The sequence below is a fragment of the Carcharhinus amblyrhynchos genome, chromosome 29, assembly GCF_965287045.1.
Source record: "Carcharhinus amblyrhynchos chromosome 29, sCarAmb.v2.hapA, whole genome shotgun sequence".
Classification (NCBI taxonomy): domain Eukaryota; kingdom Metazoa; phylum Chordata; class Chondrichthyes; order Carcharhiniformes; family Carcharhinidae; genus Carcharhinus; species Carcharhinus amblyrhynchos.
The window spans coordinates 19,588,987-19,599,363 of record NC_137352.1 but is presented as its reverse complement, the minus strand read 5'-3'; positions in this window follow the sequence as shown (position 1 = coordinate 19,599,363).

Sequence of the window (10,377 nt, the reverse complement as noted above, 5' to 3'; positions counted from 1 at the left end):
GCCCAATCAAGGAGCCTCGCCTGCGCATAAAAATGGGAGTGTCAGCTCCACTGATTCAGGCTGAAGCACTCTGAAAGCGGAGTTAACTTTGTAAATAAAAGGAATCTGGTGAAGGGACACCGGTCTTTCAAAGGTCACCTCCTATTCCATTTTCTCACATTAATTAACTTATGCACTTAAGTGAACAGCTTTGAAAAACAAGGCTGAGAAACACTATCGAAACATGATTGTGATATGGTGATGTATTTACTTTTCCACCATTGCAGTTGCATCGTTTGGTCAGGCTTTATCTCTTGGATTACTAGTTTCCCTGTATGTGTACAACTTGTCACATCTCAAAATACTCATCCACTTCCTTGCAACAAAACCCAGCTTAAGTGATTTCTTGTCAATGAATCTTACATCAACAATCTAACCCTCTATCTGATGAACAAGGCAGATAAGTTGAGGACTCAAGTAAAAACATGGGGGTATGCTGTCATTGTTATCTCTGAGACGTGGTTGGGAGACGGGAAACATTCTAGCAGCAGGCTTCTCACAGCACATTTGTGTGTCGCAGTGCAGTGGTTGGGAACCATTAGTCTATGGAACGCTCCCAGCAATGCAATTGCTCCTTCCCGGTTTTTGAATTGTACCCATATGACTTCATCAAAAGAGCCCCTTACAATGTTGTCCCTCCTTATTGCTATAACTGATTTCCAGATCAATTATCTGTTTTACCTCTTTCCCTGTCTCACTGAAGATGCCATTTCCTGGGATATTGAGCTGCCCCTCTCTCAACATACACACATGGGGGTGCGGTTCTCCCAAAAGTGTTGCATTAGTGAGAAAAATGACATAAATCCCGATTGCTTCTTCAGTTCCCAACTTCAGACTTGAATTCTCCCATATTCTTTGCTGCGCAGAGATCACAGCGATGAATTTTATTAAAAGTTTGGGGCCTATTCACACCAGAGTCTGACAGTTCTGGGACTTTACACATGTGCAGTGGCCCCGATCTGTCAGTTCCCCCACTTGCTGGCCAGTTCAATCACTGGCCAGCCTGGGACCCTCGCACTGCTGCCCCTCCAGCACCCATCACCCACAGCCCGATCACAGCACAAAAATTCTCTGGACAGCCCCGACCCCCCTCGACCCGTCCTGCAGCGCCTTATCTCCAATCCCCTTCAGCATGGGGATTCCACCATCACCCCCCCACTATCCCGGCAGGCCCCTCATTGTGTGTGTGTGTGTGTGGGTGCGTGTGTGTGTGTGTGTGTGTGTGTGTGTGTGTGTGTGTGTGTGTGTGTGTGTGTGTGTGTGTGTGTGTGTGTTTTTGACTCTCCGAATTGCACTGCTTCCACGTACTGGCATCAGTCAGTTTAACCATTTGGAAGTTGGGGACCATGCTGAGTTATTCTGTTGCTTTTATTCAACATACCTGCCAGTCAGTCCCACAGGGTGTCCAAGGCTAGGCTCCCAGGCTGGGCCTGGTGGCTATTTTTCTTCTAGTTCCTCCTTTATCCATCTTCTGCCACCCTTCAGTTAGTGCAGCTACTGAATGTAACCACAGTAAATGTGACATTTATGAGCAATAGATTCAGCCGGAATAAAGTGGGTGCACGGGACTTGTTTGTCTCATTGAAGTGTGCTGTTACTGAAAAGTTTGGGATCCACTATTGGCCCCCTAACGGTCCGAGGGAAATAGAAGATAAGATATGTTGGCAAATTTCAAGTCGAGTAAAGGTAATAGGGTAGTGATAGTGGGCGATTTCAATTTCACCAAAAGTAACTGTGGTAGTCATTGTGTGAAAGGTTCAGAGGAAACAGAATTCTTAAAGTGCACCCAGGAGAACTTTTTAAAAGATGAAAGGTCCTACAAAAAAGGGGGGTGGTCCTGAACTTAAGTTTAGGTTATGAAACCAGGCAAGTGGTTGAAGTATCAGTGAGGGAGCATTTTGTGGACAGAAGTCATAACTCCATTAGACTCAAGGTTGGTATGGAAAAGGACAAGTATGGACCAGAAATCAAAGTTGTAAACTGGGGGAAGGCTGATTTTAATAAGGTCAGATGTGATTTGGCCAGAGTGAACTGGGAGCAGATACTCTTTAGTAAATCTGTGATGGATCAATGGGGTATATTCATGAAGGAAATAGGGAGGCCAACATATTCCAATAAAGAAGAATGTGGGGCCAACACATCCCTGGATATCGAGGGACATACAGCATTGGATAAAGAAAAAAAGGGAGGCTTATGGCAGACATTGAGGGCAGGAGACCGAGAGGCTTATAGAACATGCAAGCGGGAACTTAAAAAGGAAATTAGGAGAACAAAAAGGAAACATGTAAGGATACATGCAGGTGGAATGAAGGGAAATCCTGAGTTGTTTATATGTACGTTAAGGGTAAAGAAAAGATAATTATCTAAAGTGTAGGGTTCATTAAGGACACCAGTCGTAATTTGTGTGTGGAGCCAGAGGACATAGGTAGAGTTCTAAACAAATACTTTTGTGGGGATGTTCACCAGTGAGAGAGCGGATGTGAATACAGAAATTAGTGAGAAGGACTGTCAGACAATTAAAGAAATTAACACAGAGGAGGTTCTGAAAGGCCTGGTAGGCTTAAAAGCAGATATATCTCCAAGGCCGGATGGAACGTATCCCAGGCTGTTGAATGAGACAGGGGAGGAAATAATAGGGACGCTGGCAAAAATTTCCAATTCCTTTCTGACCACAAGAGAGGTGTGAGAAGACTGCCAATGTGGTACCGTTATCCAAGATGGGAGAAAGGGATAAACCAAGGAGCTACAGGCTAATCAGATGTAGGGAAACTATTGGAAGTAATTCTGAGAAAGAGAATTAAATCTGCATTTGATATTAATCAAGAACGGTCAACACGGTTTTGTTAAAGGAAGGTCATGTCTGACCAAGTTGATTGAATTTTTAAAAGATGTGACCAGGTGTGTAGATGAGGCAATGTATTTGATGTAGCTTTTTTTGACTTCAGCAAAGTTTTTGACAAGGTCCCACATGGAGACTGAGAGTAAAGCCAAGAGTTCATGGGATCCAAGAAAATTTGGCAAACTGGATGCAGAACTGGCTGAGCGGTAGGAAGCAGAGAGTGATGGTCAAGGGGTGTTTTTCTGGACTGGAAGACAGTGTCCATTGGGGTTTGTGATGTGGAGATGCCAGCGTTGGACAGGGGCAAACACAGTAAGAAGTCTCACAACACCAGGTTAAAGTCCAACTAGTTTATTTCATCAGGTGAAGGAACAGCGTTCCGACAGCTTGTGGGTTTACTATCAAATAAATTTGTTGGACTTTAACCTGGCGTTGTGAGACTTCTTAACCCATTGGGGTTCCACAGGAATCAGTGTTGGGGCCCTTGCTGTTCGTGGTTTAAATAAATAATTTAGACTTGAACGTAGGAGGATTGATCAGTAAGTTCGTGAATAACACAATAATTGGCTGGGTGGTAAACAGTGAGTAGAATAGCCTTAGATTACAGAAGGATATAGATGGGCTGGTGATCAGTGGCAAATGGAATTCAATGGAGATAAGTTTTAACTTTACTTATTAGTGTCGCAAGTAGGCTTACATTAACACTACAATGAAGCTACTGTGGAAATCCCCTAGCTGCCACACTCCGGTGCCTATTTGGATACACAGAGGGAGAATTTAGCACAGCCAATGTTCCTAATCAGCACGTCTTTAGGACTGTGGGAGGAAAGCAGAGACATCCAGAAGAAACCCACACAGACACAGGGAGAATGTGCAGACTTTGAACAGGCAGTGACCCAAGCCAGGAATCAAACTTGGGTCCCTGGGGACTGTGAGGCAGCAGTGCTGACCACTGTACCGCTGTGCCGTCCCGCATAAGTGTGAGGTGGTGTACTTGGGCAGGGCAAACAAGGCGAGGGATGAATGGTAGGACCCAAAGAAGCACCAAGGATCAGAGGAATTTAATGTGCATGCACAATGGCCCCTTAAGATAGTAGGACAACTGGATAAAGTGGTGAAGAAGACACATGATATACATGCCTTTATTACCTAAGAGCAAGGATGTTATGCTGGAATTATATAAAATGTTGGTTAAGCTACAGTTAGAATATAGTGTGTAGTTCTGACAGTGACATTACAGGAGGAATGTGATAGCATTGAAAAGTGTGCAGAGGAGATTTACCAGGATGTTGCCTGGGTTGTGGAGTTTTAGTTATGAAAAGAGATTGGATAGACTGTTTTCCTTGGAACAGAGGAGACTGAAAATGGAAATGATTGAGATGTATAAAATTATGAGGGGCATAGATAGAGGAGACAGGAAGAAACTTTTCCCCTTGGTGATCAATGATCAGGGGATATAAATTTAATGTAAGGTGTAAGAGGATTGGAGAGGATGTGAGGACAAACTTTTTCACCTGGAGGGTGGTGGGAATCTGGAACTCACTGCCTGAAAGGATGGTGGAGGCAGCCACTCTCAAAACATTTGAGAAATATTCAGATGGGCACTTGTGATGCCAAGGCATACAAGGCTGTGGGCCAAAGGCTGGAAGACAGGATTAGAGTAGTTCAATGGTTTGTCTTTGACTGGTTTGTGCTTTATACCCATCTCTAGCTGCCCTTGAAAAGGTGGTAGTGGAGGTTAAGCCAAGAGGCCTTTTCATCGATAGTTTATTCATGACAACCTTGAGCAGTTCAGAGTTGTATTCATAGTACAGAAAAGAGCTTTGCTTCAGTATTATACACTGTTAGGGAATTTTCTGTGTTGCTCTGCACTTCAAAAGTAGAACATCTATTAGCATGAAATCACATCATTGAGACAAGAAAACACGCAATTGGAATGTAAGGGAAAAAGGTCATGCCAAATTCAGAGTGCCAACATGTTGACTGATAGAGAAGGTGCTCCAGCACTTTGTTGATACTATGTTACTCTGACAATTAGGTCTGTAAGGTTAGCCTGGAGCAACTGTTCCACCACATATATTTATTGCCCCTGAAGGAGGTCAAGGCCAGTATCGACCCTGACTGTGGGGGTTTTTAAATTTATTTATTAGTGTCACAAGTAGGCTTACATTAACACTGCAATGAAGTTACTGTGAAAATCCCCCAGTCACCACACTCCGGCACCTGTTCGAGTATACTGAGGGAGAATTTAACGTGGTTGATGCTCCGAACCAGCACATCTTTCGGATTGTGGGAGAAAATCCACAGACGTGGGGAGAATGTACAGACAGCGACCCAAGCCAGGAATCGATCCCGGATCCCTGGAGCTGTGAGGCAGCACTGTTAACCACTGTGCCACCGTGCTGCCCAGGTACATCTGCTGCCAGAGGCAGAAGCAATACAGCTAAATCACATTGTCGCAACCTAAGCCACCACAATAAGGATAGCAGTGTATAATGGTGAATAGAGGAAGACAGAAAAGCCACAGTTTCTATTAGTAGGGAGCACATATAACTACTTCCAAACCGCTATTCAGATTTTGAAACTGAAGAATGCAAGGGCCAGACTTGACACCTACACTGGTGAATGCCTAAGGATAAATGACCCCAGTGACATATGGACAACAATCAGCCTAATTCTCGTTCATGGTTCTATGTGGGCAAGGACTGAGTCTAATGGGGAAAGATTGGCTCCAGCACATCTGGTTAAATTGGTTGCAAAGTTGGATATGGAGAAGAGATGAGAATACTTGGCCTTATCATCAAGCAACCTTTCCCAAGTATGGCAGCAAAGAGTCCCATCAAAACTCAAATCAGTGAGGACCAATAAAGAATTCCAAAAGGGAAATTGCCATGGTTGTCAGACACTTGTCATTACTGCAGGAGTTCTATAGAGAACTGTCCTTGCCTTTACCATTTTTGCAAAATGATTGATGATTTACCATCATAAAAACAGAAATCTTCACAGCTTTCATCTTAGTCGTAATTCCTTTAAAATTAACATGAGTCCTCTCAGTCTACAGCCAGACACAGATACGACCCGGCCCTGGGCTGATGGGCACCAGGTAACATTCAAACTACATTTGTGGTACTAATGATAATCTAAGAGAAAGCCTAGCCTCTCCCAATGACCCACCAGTGCCACCAATGCAGAATTCTTGGGAATCACCATTGATCAGATGGTGAACTGGACCTGCTATTGCAAAACCATGGCTTCAAAAGCAGGGCAAAGGGTGCTTTGCAACAAGTGGCTTACCTCTTGACTATAAAAATCCACTGTGCCAATCATATGAGTCAAGGTGGAGTCAGGTGGAATGCCTTGGTGGGGGCCTGCAGCAACCTTGGAGTTTGACAGCTCCCCTTGCACTAGATTCACCAACCAATGCGGTTCCCTCTCTTCCCACATACCCTCAACTGACGTACTTGAATACTCTGGCTGCAGTACGTTTGATCTACAGGATACATTTCAACAATGTACCAAGATTACTACAATGACACATCCCTTCCTTGTGGTATCTACCACTGAGAAGAGTGAGACCAGTAATGTTGTGGGAAGACCATCATGCTCCCTGATGAGGGATCAACCTGATGTCATCCATTTTGTGCTCCTGCCAAAATAGGTTTCCAGCTCCATTACCCCTGAGATAGATCTCTTTTGTTCCAGGGAATTGATTGAGAACACAATCTTTCCTGTTCAGAGCTTGCTTAATTTCAGCCCAATAAACAACTCCTCTCCCCCTCCTCAACTCAAATTAATTCAACATTACCCTATCTCTAAGGCCAACCCAAAGTCTCAATTTAAAGTGGGCCTAACCCTAACCTCAACCCTAACATCCAGTTTAGGTTTAACCTGAGGTTAAACCTGAGGCCTAGTCCATTCCTGCTACAGTCTGGGAAGATTACTGGGCTAAACACAGTAAGAAGTCTCACAACACCAGGTTAAAGTCCAACAGATTTATTTGGTAACAAATGCCACTAGCTTTTGGAGCACTGTTCCTTCGTCAGGTGAGTGGGAAGTTCTGATCACAAGCAGTGCACATAAAGGCATATACTCAGTTTACAAAATACTGATCAGAATGCGAGTCTTTACAGCTATTCAAGTCTTAATGGTACAGACAATGTGAGTGGAGATAGCATTAAGCATAGGTTAAAGAGATGTGTATTGTCTCCAGACAGGACAGTAACTGAGATGTTGCAAGCTCAGGCAAGACATGAGGGTTGCAAATAGTGTGATATGAATCCAAGATCCTGGTTGAGGCCGTCCTCATGTGTGCGGAACTTGGCTATCAGTCTCTGCTCAGCGACTCTGCTCTGTCTTGTGCCGTGAAGGCCACCTTGGAGAACGTTTACCCGAAGATCAGAGGCCGAATGCCCATGATCGCTGAAGTGTTCACCAACAGGAACAGTACAGACTTGCCTGGTGATTGCCAAGTGGTGTTCACTCATCCATTGTCATAGCGTCTGCATGGTCTCCCCAATGTACCATGCCTCGGGACATCCTTTCCTGCAATGTATCAGGTAGCCAATGTTGGCCGAGTTGCAAGAGTACCGTGTACCTGGTGGATGGTTTTCTCACATGAGATGATGGCATCTGTGTTGATGATCTGACATGTCTTGCAGAGGTTGCTGTGACAGGGTTGTGTGGTCACTGTTCTCCTGAAGACTGGGTAGTTTGCTGGTCTGTTTGAGGTTGTGTGGTTGTTTGAAGGCAAGAAGTGGGGGTGTGGGGATGGTCTTGGTGAGATGTTTGTCTTCATCAATGACATGTTGAAGACTCCGGGGAAGATATCGTAGCTTCTCCGCTCCAGGGAAGTACTGGACGACGAAGGGTACTCTGTCCACCGTGTCCCGTGTTTGGCTTCTGAGGAGGTAAGTGTGGTTTTTCGCTGTGGTGCGTCGGAACTGTTTTTAAATGAGTGAGTGCCATATCCTGTTCTTATGAGGGCATCTTTCAGCATCTGGAGGTGTCTGTTGCGATCCTCCTCATCTGAGCAGATTCTGTGTATACGGAGGACTTGTCCGTAGGGGATAGCTTCTTTAACATGTATAGGGTGGAAGCTGGAGAAGTGGAGCATTGTGAGGTTATCCATCGTGTGGTACAGTGAGGCACTGATGTGACTGTCCTTAATAGACATGCGTGTGTCCAAGAATGCAACCGATTCTGGAGAATAGTCCATGGTGAGCCTATTGGTGGGATGGAACTTGTTGATGTCATCATATAGTTGTTTCAGTGATTGTTCACCATGAGTCCAAAGGAAGAAAATGTCACCGATGTATCTAGTGAATAGCATTGGTTGAAGGTCCTGTGCAGTGAAGAACAGCCAACTAACCAGCACGTCTTTTGGATTGTGGGAAGAAACCAGAGCATCCGGAGGAAACCCACGCAGACATGGGGAAAACATGCAGACTCTGCACAGACAGTGACCCAAGCCAGGAATCAAATCTGGGTCCCTGACACTGTGAGGCAGCAGTGCTAACCACTGTGGCACCTTGCCGCCAATGTTGCACAATACAACATTCCAATGCTTGTGTTGATTCTCTCTTTAAATGCGTCTCCTCTGGTGCATTGTGAATGCCCTGTCCCTGTAGGGATTGCAAGTTATGTCATTTGTTGCTGTCTCTGGTGTATAACAATCCATTGATAACATCTTTCACGAGTGTGGCTGGTAGGATTTCTACAACATTTCACATAAAGTACTGAAATGAACAATTAAGTAATAGGTTCCAAGAGTGAATCCTAATATCTTACATACATTAATTCCCATCTTACTAAGTGGAATTTACATACTCAACCTCACTGTCTGTTTTGGTTTGCCAACTATTGTACAAATGCATGACATCTCGCAAACCCGCATACAGAAAGGTCATGGTGGCGGTTCTGTATATGTATACACAAAGTATCATTACATTCCTTTTGTAGATAAGTGAATTTGAGACTACAAGTTAGCTAGATGAAAATCTAAATCTAATCTAGATATAAAAGTGTAATGTTCTGTAATTGTTGTTGTTTTCTGTGGCTCAGGTGGTAGCATTCTCGCCTCTGTGTCAGAAGTTTGCTGCTTCAAACCACACTTCAGGACTTCAAGCATGACAACTGTGGTACTGATGGAAAGACAATCAAAGTTACCTATAAAAAAAGTGTAATGGTATTTAATGTCCTAGCTATGCTGGGGTTTTGAAGTAAAAAACTCTTAAAGCAATCATGTAACCATTTAAATATACAACAGGCTCGATCCCTATTATCAGTCTGAATTATGTAATCTATATAATAATCTATATATTTAAAAATGCCTCTGGGGAGATGATGGCCTAGGGGTATTATCACGAGACTATTAATTCAGCCAATGTTCTGGGGATTGGGTTTGAATCCCGCCATGGCAGATGGTAGAATTTGAATTCAATAAAAAATATCTGGAATTAAGAATCATGAAACCATTGTCGATAGTCGTAAAAATCCATCTGGTTCACTAATGTCCTTTAGGGAAGGAAATCTATCATCCTTACCTGGTCTGGCCCACATGTACCTCCAGATTCACAGCAATGTAGTTGACTTTCAACTGCCCTTGGGTAACTAGGAATGGGCAATAAATGTTGGCCAGCCAGCGACACCGATGTCCCATAAATAATTAAATAAAACTCCTTGTCCCGGAATGATTCCCCAATCCGAGTCTTGATTGGTTACTCAGGCCAGGTGATCCTTACTCGGTTGTATTGCCCTTAAAGAGACAACCACCACTGTTGTGCAAACAATCAATTATCTTGGGAGAGTACGGCACCAAGGTTTTGGAGAGATCTTAGCAGAAAAATTCAAATGCAGTAGGGGAGACCGACATTCTCAAAATGCCCCAAACATGGTCAGAAAGCAATGCCTGGAGAAAGTGGAGAAGTCAATGCCAGAAGTATGACTCCAACAAGGTGAATGCCATACAGGAGGAAGTTTAGTTCTTTTACGTGAGTAATCAAAGTTGTGAACATATATTCAAATGTCACATCCTTTGTCAACCACACCATTAGCAGACACTGCTCAATTTATCACGCCCGCTTCTCTCAGCAATCTCTACCAGTCAGTTCTCATACCTGATATTTTGATACTTCATCTCCAACTCACGTATTTATCTCTGTTGCAAGCCTTAAATTCATTTCTCACAATTTGCAGAGAATGTCAACCATTCAGTCATGACAACCACATCACCCACACAGATTGCATGGCATTCACTGAACACTTCCTTCAGACTTGCAGGAGAAGCTAATGCACAACTGGAGGCAGCTGATGTTAACACCGGTTCTAGCTCCCATGGAGGAGCCAGTGTTTACAATTATAGGAAGGGCCATTACTGTCTAGCAGTGGGGGAATAAAGCCATTGAAAATGACACCTACTCCTTCTGTTCCCACATTCCCCTCATTCCCCAGTCTCTTGTTGACAGAGAAGACTTGTTTTTATTCAATTGTGGAAGGTGGGC